Source organism: Panthera onca, chromosome C2 (genome assembly GCF_046562875.1).
Source record: "Panthera onca isolate mPanOnc1 chromosome C2, mPanOnc1 haplotype 2, whole genome shotgun sequence".
Taxonomy (NCBI): domain Eukaryota; kingdom Metazoa; phylum Chordata; class Mammalia; order Carnivora; family Felidae; genus Panthera; species Panthera onca.
In genome coordinates, this window is record NC_138347.1 from 4,930,038 (window position 1) to 4,950,041 (window position 20,004).

The 20,004-nt window shown below is 48.3% G+C and overlaps 1 long non-coding RNA gene across 2 annotated transcripts; it reads right to left on the minus strand.

The window, feature by feature from the left end:
- Window positions 1-8,330: 8,330 nt before the first annotated feature.
- Window positions 8,331-16,469, minus strand: LOC132682828 (uncharacterized). Of its 2 annotated transcripts, none has more exons than XR_009611874.1 (3): window positions 16,358-16,469; window positions 11,862-11,989; window positions 8,331-8,701 (listed from the first exon to the last, which is right to left on the minus strand). It is a non-coding gene; the product is annotated as an uncharacterized LOC132682828 (long non-coding RNA). The 2 variants fall into 2 exon arrangements; XR_009611875.1 differs by having other exon boundaries at window positions 16,190-16,469.
- Between the last annotated feature and the right edge of the window lie 3,535 nt (window positions 16,470-20,004).

The following is a 20,004-nucleotide window of genomic DNA, read 5'->3' on the forward strand; positions in this document are numbered from 1 at the left end:
GCCAACTAAGGCACCCGCCTTTCTCAGCTTCTGTAAGCTGCCCATGTTCTTTGGCTTGGGCCCCCTTTCTCACCTCACCCTGACCTCTGCTTATGTCATCACATCCCTGACTGTCTCCCTTCTGTCCTGCCTTTTTATAAAGAAATTTGAGCTTACCCTGAACCCAACCACATAATCCAAGATAACCTCCCCATCACAAAACCCTTCATTTAACCACATTTGCAGGTTCCTTCACCAAGGAAGGTAACATATTCACTGGCTCCGGGGATTAGGATGCGGACACCTTCAGGGGCCATTGTGCTGCCCACCACAGGGCTGACTAAATTGTCCCCTACAAAATGTGTCCTGTCTCCTCCAGCAGCTGGGATCTACCAGCCTGCCTGAGAAGTTTCCAACCCCTCCTTGCGATGTGTGCTGGCCATTCAGCTCTGATCCTTAATGGGGCAGGTCTGGTCCAGTAACCAGGCCCTCAGGCCTTCTGCTGGTGTCAGGCTGGGTTCCTGCAGGGGGAGGCAGGGAGGATCCAGGGCATTTCACATCCATCTCTCGGTGGGTGAGGCTCCTGGCATCAGTACATGGCCTCCATTATTTCCCTCCTGCTGGTGGCCCCACTCTGGCTTTTGTCCCCTGCCCTAGCATCTCCAGCCCCAGGTGTGGCTGTGGCTCTGTCGTGCTGCTCCTCTCTGGGTTGTCTCACGTCCCCTTGTATCCTCTTCCAATTCTTCTCAGCACCTTTGTATTCAATTCTCCCAGTTATATTCCTTCGATTTCATTTATCTGGTAGGATTTTGTTTTCCTGGCTAGACCCCGACGGATGCACTATTTCAACAGTGTCATGGAGGTGGACATAGAAAGTGGCTTGACTCTTGCTCTCAGAAGTTGACGGCGTGGCCGAGGACACATTGGATCAACTGGTGTCATGCAGTACAGGGTGGGGCGAGGCCACAGTCCTGCACCAACAAGGCGCCGTGGGGCGTAGAGATGGGACCCTTCTGGAGACTTGAAGCTTAAGACACCTTTGGTTTTGAAGGATGGGGAGAATTTCAAGACAATGGGCAGGGAGGACATTTCAGGAGGAGAGAGGAAATCAGCAGGAACACAGAGGTGGGACCCGGCAGGGGCACTGAGGAGGGGACAGTAGGCCCGCGTGACTGCAGACCACACACATCCTTAGTGGGGGGAGGGAAGAGGAAGGGCGGTGAAAGGTGGCAGGGCTGTCCATGCGTGTCCTGGGGCTGCTGCAATGAGTTCCCACAAACCCTGTGGCTTTAAGCAACGGAAATCTGTTGTCTCGCATTTCTGAAAGCCAGCGGTCCCATATGAAGGCGTGGCAGGCTGGGCTGTCTCAGACCTTTTCCAACTGCTGGTGGCTGCCTCTCTCCTGTCTCTGCCCGGGCTGTCACATGGCACCCCTGTATGTATCTCTGCGCTCTTGCCCAAATACCCCTCTTCTCGCAAGGACACCGGCCACTGGAGTCAGGGCCACCCTGCTCCAGTCTGACCTGCTTGTAACTTCATCACATCCGGAAGGCTGACCTTTGAGCAACACACGTTTAAAATTCATGGGTTGGGGCTCCTGGATGGCTCAGTCAGTTAAGCGTTTGACTCGTGATTTCGGCTCAGGTCATGATCTCACGGTTCGTGGGTTCGAGCCCCGAGTCAGGCTCTGTGCCAACGATGCTGAGCCTGTGTGGGATTCTCTTTCTCTCTCTTTGCCCCTCCCCCATGTGCACTCTCTTCTCTCAAAAAATAAATAAACTGAAAAAATAAAATAAAATTCATGGGTCCACTTAGACGCAGAATTTGGGGGGGTGTAGATACGGTACAGCAGTCTAAAGATATTTCCTCTTCCTTATGATTTTCTTTTCTCTAGCTTACTTTAAGAATATAGTATTTAGGGGCGCCTGGGTGGCGCAGTCGGTTAAGCGTCCGACTTCAGCCAGGTCACGATCTCGCGGTCCGTGAGTTCGAGCCCCGCGTCAGGCTCTGGCCTGATGGCTCGGAGCCTGGAGCCTGTTTCCGATTCTGTGTCTCCCTCTCTCTCTCTCTGCCCCTCCCCCATTCATGCTCTGTCTCTCTCTCTGTCCCAAAAATAAATAAAAAACGTTGAAAAAAAAAATTAAAAAAAAAAAAAGAATATAGTATTTAATACATATAACAAAACAAAGTATGTGATAAACGACTTTTGAGGTTATCTGTAAGGTCAACAGTAGGCTCAGTAGAGAAGTTTTGGGCGAGTCAAAAGCTATGTCTGGATTTTCGGCTGTGCAAGGGGTCAGGGGTTGTTCGAGGGTCAACTGTATTTCTAAATAATATCACACTCACCAGTACTGAGGGTTAGGGTTTCAACATATCTTTTGGGGGGACACAAAGGCAGGTGATGGAGCGCCCCCAGGGCCTTGCTGAGGCCTGTATATTTGATGACGGGTTCTGGTTTATTGGGTCAGGACCACAAGGGAACTCTTGTCTGCTGCTACATTTTCATGAGCATTTAAATCAACCAAAATACAGCTACCTGATGACCCAGCAATTACACCGCTAGGTATTTATCCAAAGGATACAGGAATGCTGATTCAAAGGGGCACATGCACCCCAATGTTTATAGCAGTGCTATCGACAATAGCTAAAGTATAAAAAGAGCCCAAATGTCCATTGACTGATGAATGACTAAAGATGTGGTGTATACATACAACGGAGTACTACGCAGCAATCAAAAAGAATGAAATCTTGCCATTTGTAACAACGTGCATGGAACTAGAGTGCATCATGCTAAGCGAAATAAGTCAATCAGAGAAAAGATAAATATCATATGATTTCATTCATGGGTGGAACTTAAGAAATAAAACAGATGAACAGAGGGGAAGGGAAGGAAAGGTAAGATAAAAAGAGAGGGAGACAAACCATAAGAGACTCTTGGATGCAGAGAACAAACTGAGGGCTGCTGGAGAGGAGGTGGGTGGGGGATGGGCTAGATGAGGGATGGGCATTAAGGAGGGTGCTTGTCGGGATGAGCACTGGGTGTCCTATGTAAGGGATGAATCACTGAATTCTACTCCTGAAACCAGGACTACACTGTATGTTAACTAACTTGGATTTAAATAAAATTTTAAAAAATAAAAAAAGAAACCAACCCAGTCTTTTAGCAGCAAAAACAAAACAAGACAGCGACCTTCCCCAGCGCCACGTGTTCACGTGTGTCTCTCCCTCCTAGAAGACAGCTCGTCCACACTTGCTGTCCCCCCGCCATTCACATCCCATCTGCTCCTCTACCCGCTGGCTCTGACTCCCATTACTTTCTTGTGCTCTCCGCGTCATCACCCTCCACCCCTCCATCTGCTTGCTGATGATACCCCACCCTGCTAAATAGCGGCACTTACCTGTTCTGGCCCTTGCCTGCTACTCAACTTCTCCAAAACGGAACCGCCTACCTCCCCGTCCTTGAGTCCCCCATTGCCAGTGAATGGCCCTGCTAACCCACTAGCTCTCCAACCAGCTCCAGAGTCACCCCCAGTGCCTTCCTCTCGCTCATGCCGTGTCCCCTCGTCCTGGAAACTCACCATCTCTCATGGGGATTGCTCGACCATCTCCTAAATGATTCCAGCCCCTCAGTCTGGCAGCCCTGAAATCCTCAGAGCAGCCACGGGGACTTTTCTTGACCGTGAGCTGGCCGTGCGCCTCGGACTACCTGTAAGGCACAGACGGACTGCTGGCAGGCTGCAGGGGCTGAGCCCGGCCGACTTCCGCTTCTCACCGTGTAGGGGTGTGTTGCCTGCGTGCACCCACTCAGGTACGACGCTGCTCACATTTCCATCCCCGAAATATGCTGCTGCTTGCCTTTTACCTCAAGGCCTCTGTCCAACGGAAGAACTCTTCCTTCCTTTTCACCCAACCAATGCCTACTCATTTCTTTTTCTTTTATTTTTTTTAACGTTTATTTATTTTTGAGACAGAGAGAGACAGAGCATGAATGGGGGAGGGTCAGAGAGAGGGAGACACAGAATCTGAAACAGGCTCCAGGCTCTGAGCTGTCAGCACAGAGCCTGGCGCGGGGCTCGAACTCACGGACCGCAAGATCATTACCTGAGCCGAAGTCGGCCGCTTAACCGACTGAGCCACCCAGGTGCCCCTCATTTCTTTTTAATGAAGCAGTGAGCAGAGAGACGAGTGAGAAACAGAGGATTGCAATTTTCCTTCTGTGACTACCTACTCCCTCCAATCCTCTCCACTTAGGACAAAACCCAGGCAACTGCTCTGCCCACATCCCAGGACCGAGCCTGATGCGAATGCAGGCCCAGTCCTGGGCCCGCCTCCATCGCACGTCCAGTCTCCTAAATGATGGGAGCATTTCAAATACTTGTCGGATCTCTAATGGAGAGGGTAGAGCTGGCAGTTCAAATGACTCTCTGATGTCCAAGCCAAGATGCTCTAATTTACATAAGTGACAAAAAATGCATGCTCCTTTACATCAAAGCCCTGTGCGGTTCTGCGTGGACCTGACCATCTGTGAAGGGTTTGGCTAACAGAATCCACTTTAGAAAGCACATCCAAGGGAAATTCGCCAATTTCTATTTCGGGACAGACCAATAATATCCAGGCTGAAAATGGCCTTGGCCGTCACCTGTGCAACCACTTTGCTCTCTACAGGCCAGAGCAGATGGGTGCAGAGGCGGCTGATTCCCTCCAAGGTGACTCAGCTCATCATGGGACCGGCGGACACAGGGGCTGGATGTCACTTGCCCAGCACCTGTTCTTTCTGCGGGCAGTCCTCACTCCCATCACAGCGTAGAGATGAAAAGTCAACCGGGATTTAGAATCTAATGCCAAAGAGCGGCTGGCCAGCTCCATGATCCTGGGGGAGCTATCTGTGGCAGCGCGGTACCCCATCTATCCCCAGGGGTTAGAGATCTCTTTCCTGCCAACCTCAGGGACCTGTTCAGTCCGCCATTATTCGTCTATCCCAACATGCACTCCTTCTCTTGCTGGGCATTGGGTGCCGTGCTGTGTGGTGTAATCCAGACAAATAACACGTGGTCCCAACAGGAGCCTCCAGAGCTATCTCCCCAGCTTGTGGAACCCCACGTTTCTCTTGACACACACTGGAAGTGCCGTGGCTAAGGCCTGCTTTCAAAGATGCTCTCGGCAGGCAGAAGCTGGGCTGTGCCTCTGACATCAGGCCTGGGTCCCAGTGCTCTCCAGGGGCTTCTAGACAAGACTGCTGTGACCTCAGGTGTCGGTCTGCTCCAGCTGCCATAACGAAGTACCGTGACCTGGGGTCTTCAACAACAGACATGGATTCTGTCCGAGTGCTGGAGGATGGAAGTCCAAGATCAAGGTGCTGGATGATTAGCTTTCTGGTGAGACCTCTCTTTCTGGAGGAAAGTATGGTACCTTTCAGATGGTACCTTCTTACTCCGTCCCCATGTGGCCTTTTCTCCACATGTGTCACACACAGAGGGAACCAGCAAGCTCTCTGATGTCTCCTAAGGACACTCATCCTGTGGAATCAGGGGTCATCCTCCTGACCTCCTTTAACCTCAATTACTTCCTTTGTGGCCCCATCTCCAAGTGCAGTCATTCTGGGGATTGGAGTTTCAGCATACAGCTTTGGGGGGGGAGGGTGACCCCATAAATTCAAGGGCCGGAGCAACCACTAGGCTCGATGCCGTGATGTTCCTCTGCTGCCCAAACAGCTCATTCCGTGATGCACGTACCTGCATCTTTGGGGTTCCCAGGGAAACGCACGGCTCTTGTAGGCTTTATTCTTTACTCGTTCAGATGAGCAGGGAAGCAATCTTCAAGGTGTTGATTTCTCTCTCCGGAATGAAGAGTATTATCCTTCCATTCACTGAATCGACACAGCAGGGCCGTGACAACTTTGTCGGCCACCTCCCAGGCTCCTCCTCCTCTTCCGCAGGTATCAGGTGGGCCCAGCGCGTCCTGAACAAAGACTGCATTCCTCAGCCTCCCTTCCAGAGTGAAGGTGTTGCCCCTCGTGCGGATCCTGGCTGAAGGGGCAACGACAAAATACGTTTGGCAAAACAAAAGTGAATGGGGAGAGCCTGGGCTGCAAGTGTGCACAGAAGGTGCGAGAAGGCATGCCTACAATGGATTCATGCTGAGCTGTGAAAACAGCCATGTTTTTAGTTTATGTGTTTATTTTGGGTGGGGGAGAAGCAGAGAGAGAGGGAGAGAGAGAATCCCCAGCAGGCTCCACACTCTCAGCACAGAGCCCGATGCAGGGCTCCAACTTGCAAACTGTGAAATCATGACCTGAGATGAAACCGAGAGTGGGACACTTAATTGACTAAGCCACCCAGGTGCGCCCACCAATTTTTAATGTTGATCGATGTGGATTTCAAGCTAGGCAATAATAGTAAGAGAAAATAACCTTCGCAAGAAGGGGTGGGATAGAGCTACTGAAGTGGGAGAGGCTGAAATTCTATACTTTGTTAGAATTACAGGAAAGCTAAGGTGTTACCAATTTTAGAGCAACAACCACAAAACAGAAAGCAATTTCTGACTTCCTAACAGATGGGGATTAAGTGCTGGTGAGGAAAACAAGGGGCGCCTGGGTGGCTCAGTCGGTTGAGCCTCCGACTTTGGCTCAGGACATGATCTCACGGTCCGTGAGTTCGAGCCTTGCGTTGGGCTCTGTGCTGACAGCTCGGAGCCTGGAGCCTGCTTCGGATTCTGTGTCTCCCTCTCTCTCTGTCCCTCCCCCGTTCATGCTCTGTGTCTCTCTGTCTCATAAATAAACATTAAAAAAATTTTTTTAAAGTGCTGGTGAGGAAAACTTAAAGAAATCAATGCAACAAAAGGCAAGAAAGGGAAAAAAATAATCAAAGAAAAAAATAGGATAAACAGAGCATAGGATGGCAGAAAGAGATCACAATAAATATTAGGTTGAATGTTATGAGATCACCATTTTGTTTAAGTTTATTTTTTTTTTAAAGAGAGAAAGAGAGAAAGAGAGAATGTGAGTGGGGGAGGCACAGAGAGAGAGAGGGAGAGAGAAAATCCCAAGCAGGCTCCACACTGTCAACACAGAGCTGGACATGGGGCTCGAACCTACGAACTGTGAGATCATGACCTGAGCCGAAATCAAGAGTCGAAATCAAGAGTCAAAATCAAGACTCGAACGCTTAACTGACTCAGCCACCCAGGTGCCCTGCAAGATGGCCCTATTTTAAGTAAGAATATCTAAATATTAGTAACTGCGTATGGCTTAACTTATTATAAAGCAGGATTATGTGTCCTCACTAAAAGACGACAAATAAGGGAATGGATTTTTTAAAATTCAAGTTGATGTTGAAAAAGGCGTACCTAAACAGAACGCGGGAGAAAGACTAAATGCGCAGAGCAGTAAAAGACCAGTACTAACCGAAAGGAAGCCAATGCAGCTGCTGTCATTTCACCAAAATACACTTAAAGGCAAAAAGTGTCCTTAGATAGGGGAAAGGGAAGGAAAAATAAGATAAAAAGAGAGGGAGACAAACCATAAGAGACTCTTGGATACAGAGAACAAACTGAGGGCTGATGGAGGGGAGGTGGGTGGGGGAGGGGCTGGATGGGGGATGGGCATTAAGGAGGGCGCCTGTTGGGATGAGCACTGGGTGTCCTATGTAAGTGATGAATCACTAAATTCTATTCTCAAAATCACTATTACGCTATGAAACCCAACTTGGATTTAAATTTTAATAAAAACCAATCCATCAATCAATAATAAATGAAATTTTAAAAAGTGTCATTAGAGATGAAGAATTATGTGGTAAGGATAAAACCAACATTTTCCTGAGAACACGCAGCAGCCACAAGCCTGTGCATGTCTGAAAAATGTGTGGCTTAAGATACATGAAAAAGGCAAACTGTCAGACCAGTGCACTCACTCATCTATGTCTCTAATCCAGGAAACAGTAAGAGGAAACAGACCTATGCATAATCTTAATGGGAAAATTTAAGATAACTCTCTCAGAAATTGATAGAACACAATAAAAGGTTGTAATGTTATAAACGGTACGAAAAATACCATTTTACACAGTGGATTGGAAAAAATATATATCCTTGCACTGAAAAAATGGAGGCTGTACTTTCTTTTTAAGTTCATGTAGAACATTTACAATGGTCCTGCATGAAATCACCGAGAAAAGTCTTCAACAAATACAAAATAACGAATACTATTCAGATGGCAATGGGATGAAATCAAAGTGGAAATTAAAAACCCCCCAAAACCTTACTTTGTAGAAAATTGCCCTGATGCAACCGTTGATCCTAAGTACACTGTTAGGGGGGCCCTCCCAGGGATGATGCAACAGAAAGGAACACGGGCCGTATTCAGATGCTTGAATCACACAGTTTATTAAACTCAACCTAAGTCACACGGAGGGAAGTGAGGGGAGAGAGGAAGGGTAAGTTAACACACTTCAGAGCAGGTGAAGTTCCTGAATCCTAGGTACACGGTGCTCATGGGTGCTGTTTCTCTCCCTGCTGCATCAACCTTCCCCCCAAGGATGCTGTTATGAGGACTGGGGCCGAGTTTTGAAGAAGGGGCTCCACAAATGGAAGCTTCCCTGGGTCACTGGCACCTGACATCTCTTCCTTGGAGAGACACAGGGGCAAGGAGGCTTGACTTGGCCGCAGCTCACTAGGCAGACTGTCGAGAAGTTGTGGTTTTCATCTGTGCTCCTCAGGCAGAACATCGGGGCTGCGGAGAGATCACCATGGGTGTCACTGATGGCTGGCCAAATCTGGGGGCAACACAGTTACCTGCCCAGAGGTGGCCTGATCATGACCTAATAAAGCATCTACTTTATTATGTCATATTTTAAGGATTTATTCTATCTAACCTTGATATATCTTACAGGTTACTAACCTTCCTTTCTATATGTAACACACCTATTGATTTTACTGTATTTCACAAGCTACTTCAATATACTTGAATATTCATGACCTATATTTAACCTGCCATATGATTTTACTCAATCTCATAAACTAAAAGCTTACTTAAGATCTATGTTTAACTCTTTTGTGAATGTCCTAAGAAAAGCCACATGATCTCTGGACTACCTGAATTATCTCCTTCTTCAAAGCACTCAAAGGTTTTAGTATGGGTATAGCCTCAAAGGACTGCACCACTGCTCACAGAAATACACACACACACACACACACACACACACACACACGCACACAAGCACATGCACATTCGGATAGTTTTCCTTATGAAACAATTGAATATTTTCAGATAACAACACACACTTTTCTTAAAAAAGTTTTTCATTAATGGAAAAATCTCAGTGGAAATTAGGAACTAGTTGGGACAACAATGGAACTCTGCTGCATAGGTCTTATGAGATGCAGCTAACACCGTACTTGGGTATACATTTATAGCCCTAAATGCTATTATTGAAAATAAGACTAACAAGCATGAATTAAGCATTCAATTAAAGAAGCTAGATAAAGAAAAACAGAGAAAAATAAAGACATAAAATAGAGAAGACTTTGACTAATAGGAAAGCCTAGGTGGTTTCAGTTAATGAAGAGCTCCGTGGCCCCAGTGGGTGCTGAATTAACCAAATGCAATGTGAGGCTTAATATAAATAAAATGCCATGTGCCAGTGGTGGTGATTGTCACAGAATGTTCCTTATTGCAAAGTTATCCTCCTGGGCTTTAAGTTAGCAGACCAGTATGCAAGGAACACTGACTTGTTCAGAAATTACTGTAGAAACTGTGAGTGTTTCACCTGGATAAAAGATCTATGGGAGAATCTGTAGGAGAATGGATTAGACTCAACTTGTCCAGGAATTTAGGAATAATTCGTTTGGAATTACAAAAAGTCAAATATCGGGTTGTCGTAAGTAAAGACACCCATCTAATAACTAGGCGTTGGTGGCCATGTAGAGCTGCTTCTCTTGGTTCCATTCTGAAGAAGTCTACGGGGGCTGGGTTCCCTGTGAGTACCAGGGAGGAGCAGAGGTGGTTGGGTGGGGGGTCCTGCTCAGTTCAAAAAGTCTATTAATCCAGAATAATAATAGTCTGCTGGCATGGAGGAAGCCCTGGTATTTAAATGCTGCTTTCTTCCACCAAAACTCTGTTAATTATAAAAGTTAGAAAATTATATCATAACATGCTCCTGGGACATGAGTCACCTTGGGCTGGGTGACTTTTGTAATGGTCAGAAAATCAGCATGGTCCGCATGGTCAGAAACCATCTTGTGTCTTATTTGCTTATCCACATACTGTCTTTGTTCTCCCTGAAGGCAGGGACCATTTTATCCCAGACTTTGGACTACTTGGCACCTGGAAATGTGCGGGGACCTAGTAGGTGTTTGATAAATATTTGTTCAAAGAATGTGTCTAGGGTTCTTAACTCTCTAAATTATCCATGGGTCTGCTTCACGGGGTTTACAAACTTGCCAAATTTGTGTCTAAATTGGGTTTCTGGGGGGAGAAGGCCCATAGATTTTATCAGAGGCTCAAATGAGCCCCAGATCCAAGCAAGGTTGAGAACTATGAGTTTAGTGATGCCAGGAAGAGACAAAGAGGAGTTCGTCTTTTAAAACATTAATGGAAAATTTAGGGACACGTGGGTGGCTCAGTCAGTTAAGCGTCCGACTTCGGCTCAGGTCATGATCTCACAGTTCACGAGTTCAAGCCCCGCGTCGGGCTCTGTGCTGACAGCGCAGAGCCTGGAGCCTGTTTCAGATTCTGTGTCTCCCTCTCTCTCCGCCCTTCCCCCACTCATGCTCTGTCTCTCTCTCGCTCTCTCTCAAAAATAAATAAAACATTAAAAAAACAAATAAAACATTATGTAAAATTTAGATTTCATGGAGTTTCAGCTGAATGTTAATGTGCTTGCATTATTGGAAAATTATATGCATTTTCTAGAAGTTGATCATCTTTATAGGGTGTAAATCTGATAACTTAGCCTTAACCACAATAGTTGATTAGATGAATTCCTTCTTCTGCCCCATCAGATTTGTTGCAGATTCTTTTCAGTTTTCAGGAATATTTGTACTTCTTAATAACACAAAAAAATTTAAAATATCTCTGGAGCACCCGAATCACCTTTTTTTTTTTTTTTTAAAGTACTCAAAGATTTTAGTATGGGTATGCTCCTGGGACAGAATTGCTGTTTAGAGAAATACACACACACACACACACACACACACACACACACACACACGCACACACACAGAAAACACACATACATACACAGAGTCAGTATACCAAAGGGGGAACGGAAGTGACTTTGGGCAGTTTCCACGGCAAAGATGCATCCTTAAACTGCAACATTTTTATTCCTGAACAGGTAATTTATCATTACGTGTTTATGGGAATGATTACGGCAAGTCCAACTCTGTTAGCGGTTAAGTACACACTTAAAATGAATCTTGCTAACAGTTGTGATTGGCGTACAAAAATAAAATATATTATTTTATCATGTACATACCCTATTATTATCAGTATTTGCATTATATTATTTTATCATCATCCTATTATAATGTTGATAAGATATCATAAAATCTTACGGGTCTTTGCTCTGACTTTAAATGAGTTACTCTGTCTCTGAATATCACTCATTGTCTCTTCCCTCACACCCGCTATAAAGTCACAGGGAATTACAATCCCACTCAGGACTATCATGTTGGCCCTCAAATGTTCAGCTTCTTTCTTTCCGGCACCTGTTTTCTTCTTAGAAGGCTGGTGGGCCCTGTGATATACAACAAAATCAATCAGGCACATCTCACCACTCTGCCTAAATATAAGCCCTTGTCTGACCCTGAACCACAAATGAGAGCCACCCCCTATCTCGGAGATGCTTCCTCAGGGTCTCACATGCAGGAAAGAGAGAGGGCTCCCTTACCTGTCCACACAGGTGAGTGTGGGCACCTCCTTGCTGTCCAGTATGGCGTTCATTCAAGGAGAAAGAATTTTAAAAATGTGAAAATATCATCTCAGAGGGCTCTTTCCATCTTGTCCTTTGGTCTGAAGCTAGAAAATGAGTAAGAGTGACTTTTTTTATTCAGAGGGCAGAGTTCAAGTGGGGAGTGGGGCAAACATCCTAGTTTCTGCTTCCAACTCGGAGAGACGCTTCCCAACTGGTTAGAAAAACAAATTCTGTTAAAATCAAGAACTCAGACTTTGAATTGGAGAGAGATTGCTTTTTCACGAGCCTTACCTCTCCCCGCTGCCCACCCCCCAGACACACAGCATATATGAATCTCTTTCCACAGGGAGCATCTGGGATTTTCAATTATTAAAAGGAAGCTCAGAGCCAGGCGCTTCCTTGGAGAGCCCAACGAGACCTAGGCTGCAGGTTCTGTGTAACCCCTGGCATTCGGTAACATTTCCAATACCTTGGCTTAAATCTGGACGTTTTAGATTTGGGGGTGAGCACTGGCATGGCGAACACAAGGGGAATAAATAAATAAAGGCGTGAGTGAAGAGAGATCAGCAGTTCTCCCCCACCCCTCCCATGCAAGGACGATGTTTCTTGCAGCGATGTAAACAACCAACCAGCGGGCAGGCAGGTCGAGCATCCAGCTCCAGCCTCTTTCTGGCCGGGCCCCTCCTCTGCCGCTCCTTCCACAGCCCTGCCGTGCCTCTCTCGGTAAGATCCAGAGGGCGTTCCCTGGCCTGACACGGAATGAGCTTCGCCAGTGTCTGCCGCGCCTCCTTCCAGCCCTTGTGGTTGAACGGGGCTCTTTTCCTTGTTGGCTTCCTTTTCCTCTCCATGGCCCAACTCTTGTCGCCTCCTAACACTTTGGACAAATGAAGTTTGTGAGGTCATGATTTCCCCAGGGGCAAGTAGAAAGTCGCCTCCCACTCCCCAACACCACATTAGAGGGAGAGACTTCCTCCCCCCCCCCCCCCCCGTTCCAATTCATGCGATGGACTTGACTTCTCTGGCTGATCTCTCTGCCGCCTTTCGAAGCCTCTTGGTGTGAAAAGGCAGCAAATGGTGGTCACCTGGACACTGAGCTAAAGGATGGCGTGTGCACAAAATTGTACCAAGGCACCACGTACAGAGAAAAAGATGGCACCCCTATTGGTGTTGCACTTAGAGTCCGTTATCACCCCTAGAAGTACCCTGCAGATTCTATGTCACGTTGTGCCAGTTAATTGCACAAAGAATCACGTTGGGTGCAAGCATGCTCCAACACTATCCCTCACTGTGCACGTCGACCTGCGGTGCGGGTCCAGGGGCAGGGGCTTCCACTCGTCTCGCACCAGGCTTTTTTTTTCAGAATTCACCAGCTGGGAGTGTCAGGCAAGGACAGCCACCGACCCTCCTCCGTGGGTCCTCCCGGCATTTCCATCCTCACTTGCCTATGAACATACACTCGCGTCCCCTTCCTCACGCCAAAGCTGGGCAGCTGGTCAACCTGGCGTTAAAGGGAGGTTAAGGCAAAGACGGAAAACAACGAGAATGGGAAACATGCTTCAGAGCCCCAAATCAAGAAACGTTATTTCCTTTCTGCGTTTCTAGAGACATTCAAAACAATTCCTGGACGTGAAAAATCCGTGCGGAATAATTGAAATCGAAATGTGGAAGGCCTTACGTTGCGCTAATCCATTTACAGCGGTGTGAATTGCTTCTCAAAGCCAACTGCCAGACGGGCTGCTTTACTTAATGACCCGAATGCTCAAGTTCCCTCGGGGGAGGAGACGGTTTTGCCACCAACTGTGGCATTTCCCCACTTTCTCCTTTGTCCTGAGGTGGCCTGGCTGTGGTCCAGGCTCTCCTGAGATCTCAGCCAGCGGGAGCAGGTACCTGCTCAGTCTGCTCCCAGCACGGCACATGCTTTATCCCACACCTGCTGAGTCTCGAGGAGACAAAAAAGGGGGTAAAGAACACGTCCTGTTTTGTTCCCATGCGCTGATGGCTCAATTCTCGTAATTTATGGGGATAAAATATGCATGGCTGTTACACCTGAAAAGAAGGAACAGGAATCGCTAGCAATTTGTCCACAGATAGAACCATCAGAGAAAGTGCCTGAACCAAGGGCCCCCGGGGGAAATGGTGTCAGGAAGACGGCTGTGGTTGAGCAGCTCCAGCCTCTGGGAACTGCTTCTCCTAAGAATCCAGGCACTCAGGGCCCGCACCAGGATGGCCCTCCTGTCTTCTTCCCCCAGACCCTGAGCTCTTCCTGCTGATCAGGTTTGATAGCGGGTCCATTTATGAAGTGAAGACTTGACATTGTAGAGATGTCAGGACGAAAAGCGAGGACAGCAGTTTTCCAGGTGTGGGCCATGGACCGCTGGGAACCCCAAGTGCTTTCACAGTCCAGGATCACGTCATCGAAACAATTTTCTTTTTTTATTATCTTTAGCTTTTAATGTTTTATTTATTTTTGAGAGACAGAAAGAGACAGTGCAAGCGGGGAGGGGCAGAGAGAGAAGGAGACACAGAATCCGAAGCAGGCTCCAGGCTCCGAGCTGTCAGCACAGAGCCCGACGCGGGGCTCGAACTCACAAACTATGAGATCGTGACCTGAGCCGAAGTCGGACGCTTAACCCACTGAACCACCCAGGCGCCCAAAAACAATTTTCTTAATGCCTTTTTCTTTGCCTTTTTCACTGAGTTGACCTTTGCATTGATGATGCAGAAGCATTAATATTAATAGGTATATTAGTCTCCAGAGAAACAGAATAGGGTGTGTGTGTGTCTGTGTACAGAGAGAGAGAGAGAGAGAGAGAGAGTGAGAGAGAGAGAAACAATGCTCTTTGGAGGGATAATACGAACATATGTAATGTATATTAGATGGATACATACAGATAACACATACACACACACAAGAGAGAGATTTTAAGGAATTGGCTCACATGATTGTGGGAACTAACATGTTCAAAATCTGTAGGGCAGGTCAGCAGGCTGGAGACCCAGGGAGGAGTGAGTGCTGTAGCTTGAGTCTGAAGGCAGCCTGGAGGAAGAATTCCCTCTTCCCCAGGGGACCTCAGTATCTTCTTGTAAGCCTTCAACTGATTGGGTGAGGCCCACCCACATCATAGAGAGTCATGGGCTTTACTTCATGTTCACCGATTTAATGTTAACCTCATGTAAATAATCTCTAGACTGGTGTTTGATGAGGCAACGGGGAAACATAGCTTAGCCAAGTTGACGCATAAAATTAACCATCACAACAGGTAAAACTGCTGGTGACTTAGCATAAATGAAGGCCATGGTGTTAAACTGGACAGTAGTCATTGGCCTCTTCACTACTGTGTACTCAGAGGAAAGAGAGAAAGAAAGAAAGAAAGAAAGAAAGAAAGAAAGAAAGAGGAAAGAAAGAAGGAAGAAAGAAAGAAAGAAGGAAAGAAAAGAAAAGAAAAGAAAAAAGGAGGAAAGGAAGGAAGGAAGGAAGGAAAGGAAGAAAAAAAGAAAGCCAGTTTCACCTAAGAATATCTTTGATGAAATGCAAGAAAGAGTCAATTTCACTAAACACCCCCAAGAGACTGCTCATGACATCTACCGCCCACCGTCGGCAGAGGGCAGCCTCCCGCACTGCCCACCCTCCCGCCTGCAGGCCCACATCCGTGGGGAGCTGAGGCCCACGTGCTAAGTAGCGCCCGCACTGCGTGACACCCACACGGGCTGCCTCTCCGCCAGCGAGAAGCTGGCACGCCGGGTGGTGCTGGGGCTGGGTGGCGCCCTGCTCGCCAATTCCTGCCTCCCCTCTACGCCACCAGCCTTGTGCTGGCCGACCCCTGCCACGACCCCCCCCCCCCCAACTCTGAGCAGGGCCATCCACACCTGGCCCAGCCTAGACCGGGTCTTGGGGCCGTGCCTGCCTCCTCCCTATGCCCGTACCACGCTGTGCCTGTTTGCGGGGCCCCTTGCGGCCCCCTTGGATCCTACCCCCAATGCCTGCCATTGCCCGAGCCTCAACTGGAGCCTGGCGGGGGGGACACTGATGTCGAGGTTGTGGATGTGGGCACCGGGCGCGTGAAGGCTGAGGCCTCCCTCGGGCCTCCCTCCCGCCTCTGCAGGGCAGCCTTTCTCCGGGGCCTTCCGCCAGGCTGCCAGAGCTCTCGGGAACTCCTGCCTCCTGGCCTTGAAGACCTATGATGCAGCCAAGGCCGGACCCTACCAGGACGCTCTCAGGCAGCTGTCTCTCCTCCTGGACCAGCAGGGCCCGGGGGCTTGGCCCTCAAAACCAGTGGTGGACAAATTCAGAGTCTGAAACCCACCTGCTGAAGCAGACGAGGTCCCCAGGAATCCCCTGCATCCCGGGCCCTCCCTGTGAAACCTCGCGGTGCGAGCCCCTCCCCTTTAGCCTCCACAGCAGCTTTGACCTCTGCTGCCCTAGTTCCATGGGGACCGTCATCAGGTGCTCGCTGTTTCCGTGGCGCTCTTACGTCTGGGTCTGAGCACCGCCTCCCACCAGTGCAAGGACCGCGAAACCAAACTCGATGACTCGCCCTCCGGGGAGCAATCGTCGTGGGCTGCCCCCCAAGGGGCCCGATGGGCCGCCCATCCCCCCCCCCCCCCAACGCGCCATCCGCGCATGCGCAGCGTTACTGCGCTCGTGGAACGTCTAGGAACAGGAAGGACGTGCACCGCGTGCGCGCCCGCTGCTGTAACGGAAACGCACCCGTTTGCTGTCGTCGCCGAGAGTCCTGCTGTGGCCACTGTTGATGGGCATATTGCCCAAATTCAGCTTCCGCAGGGCAGGGATTTTGTTGTCACGCTGTCCCCACGGTCTAGAAGAGGCACGGCCTGTGATCGGGCGCTGGATTCCTACTTGTTAATTCAATACACAAAAAGGGTTCAGGTTGCTTCGGGCTCCTGCAAGGTGAAGCTGCCTTAAGCGTTTTGCACGACTGAGGACGATGCTTCTCTGCGCGCAGCCACCCTGCCCGTGCAGGTGGCCGCCGCGTGCCCCGCGTCTGCTCCTGTGGCCGGGCAGCCTCGGCTGGGCTTCCTCAGTTTGCTCCAGCGATTTCTGCCTTCCCCTCCTCCCCCTCCGCCCAAGGCCACCTTCCCGCCATCGCCGTGTCTTGTCAGCGGTGCGGCTTCTCATCTGATGTGGGACAGTCGTCACCAGCGAGCGTTCGCACATAGCGCAGCTGGCAAGTGCTTCTCGCCTAGACGGTGTGACAGAGACCGACGAAGGAGCTTATTAGCGTCTTAAGGGCATTTCCTGTGGTGTCTGAGGAGCCCCTCGGCCCACTGAGGACGAGCCTGGGGCCTGCACAGGGCTCCGGAGGGGCCGGCCGAGCTGCAGGTGCACCGAGCACTGGCTGAGGACGGTGCAGCTGACTCCATCGTCGTGTTGGTTTTCAGCCGCGCGTGGACGTCCGCCGCAATTCGGACGGGAACTTGAATGGTGGTGTTCGTGCTTCTAAACAAAGAGCGCATTTATGAGAATGGGAGCGGGAGAGGGACGGCAGCCAGAAAGGAAGATGGTCTCAAACACTGCCTGGGGGAGGGGACGGCTTCTGGAAGCCTCATGCGTACACAGAGGAAGAGGGGCCTCTCCGTTACGGGCGAGGTGGGGCTCCCACCTGCTGGCCGCTGGGCCCGGCTGATGCCTCAGAGCTTCCAGTCGTCCTTGGTCCTTGTGCGGTTCTGGGTCCTCGGGAAGCTGTGCCCTGAGCAATTAGACAGGCAAGAGGCTTACGGGGGGTGGGTGCGGGGAGGAGAGGGGGTGTCTGCGTGGATGAACGAGAGAGAGAGCACAAGCAGCCAGGGAGGGCCTCCCAGAAGCGGGGCTCCATGCATGCAGAGCGGGAGGAGGGAGGGCTGTGTAGGAAGGGGCCTGGCACCGAGATGCTTGGCCAGGGAGCCCTGGTGCAGAGATGGCTTTAGAGCAGCCGCGTGTCGGGCAGAAATGGCCTGCCTCTTGCATTCAACGGGGGTGCAACGGGGGGTGGCCCCGGGAGCGTGAAGCCTGCGGCTGGGCACGGCCACCCAGTTAGGCACCTTGCAGCTGGTTTCTCTCCAAGGGCGAGCTGAGTGGGGCATGCCCGTGGCTGCCTCCCGGGCCCCATGACCGCTCACAGGCAGAGGGGCCCCTGGAAGGTGGCAGCTCAGAGGCGGCCCTCTCTTCCTCCCTCTGGCTCCTCCTGAGCTGCCCTCATATGCCTGGTCCTGGTTGTGCGCCCAGCTGTCCAGCCTCTCCCAGGAGTGTTCTGGACCCCATTAGAGAGGGGGCCGTGGGGAGAAAGAAGACGCGGCTAAGGGGGAAGCAGTGTCATCAGGGAGGTGTCAGGGAAGGCAATATATTCTGGTGACGGTATTTTCAAACGCTCAGTTCCTGGGAAGGGACCCCAGGCCATAACCGAAACACCAATAACTGAGGCAGAGTGAGTCCTTTGAGGGAAGCCACAGCGGGGTTGGCAAAAGAAACACACGGGGGAGGGGACAACAAAGCCCCCGGTGGGTACAACTGGCATGATTGAAAAGCCACTGCCGGGTGAATCGTTTACCCATGGCCAATAGCTTTTGTTGGTTTTCTTTTCTCTTTTAAGGGCATTGGTCAAATTTAGGCTACCTTGCATAGAAAGGCAGTTTTTCAATGTCGGCTGGGCTGTGAGGGGCTGCCACGACTTTATACTGTGGTTCCTCCTGCAGTTATGCAGTGTGCAACCTGGAGCACTGTGCCCCTGCTACCGTGCCCTGTGGGCAGCTGGGGCCTGAGCTGAGATTAGCTGTCACAGCTGTGGCCCATGTGTATGTATGTATGTATGTATGTATGTATGTATATATATGTATGTGCATATATGTATATGCACATACATATATATTGCACATATATATATATTGCATACATATACCATACATACCATAATATATATGCATACATATATATAATATAATATATTATATATGCATATAATATATATGCATAATTGCATATATATAATATGCATATATATAATTGCATGTATATTCATACATAAATGCATATATATAATGCATATTATATATTATATATATAATATGTATATATTACATATAAATAAATATATAATGTATAATATATAAATATATAAACTATATAATATATAACATATTTATATATATAATATATAATTTACATGCATAAATATATAAATGCATATATATGCATACATATATATTGCATATATATATACACACCATATATACCATAATATATATGCATACATATATATATTGCATATATAATATAATATATATTATATATGCATGTATGCATATATGTATGTATATATGTGTGTATGTATATATGTAGTATATATTATGTATACAATATATATACGTATGCAATATGTATGCAATATATATTCATTTATATTCATTATTTATTTACCTAAAGATGTGTATTTGTTCAGTGTAAATTTATTTATTTAAATGTATTTAGGCTCAGATGTTATCTTCTTTTGCATGTGTAACATAATTTCACCTTAATGCACATTTGATGTTTTTTAGGAACGTTTTGAGCACACCAGTTTTCCATTTTTTAAAGTTTATTTATTTATTTTGAGAGAGAGAGAGAGAAAGTGCACAAGAGCAAGGAAGGGTCAGAGGGAGAGAGAGGGGGAGAGAGAGAGATAATCCCAAGTAGGCTCCATGCTGAACATGTGGGCCTGGAACTCAGGAACTGTGAAATCATGAGCTGAGCCCAGTGTGATCTCAATCTTTTTGTACTTGCTGAGGGCTGATTTGCGTCCCAGTATGTGGTCTATTCTGGAGAATGTTCCATGTGCGCTGGAGAAGAATGTATATTCTGCTGCTTTAGGATGAAATGTTCTGAATGTATCTGTTAAGTCCATCTGGTCCAGTGTGTCACTCAAAGCCATTGTTTCCTTGTTGATTTACTGATTAGATGATCTGTCCGTTGTTGTAAGTGGGGTGTTGAAGTCCCCTACTATTATGGCATTATTATCAATGAGTTTTTTTATGTTGTGATTAATTGATTTATATATTTGGGCGCTTTCACATTTGGCGCATAAATGTTTACAATTGTTAGGTCTTCTTGGTGGATAGACCCCTTGATTATGATATAATGCCCTTCTTC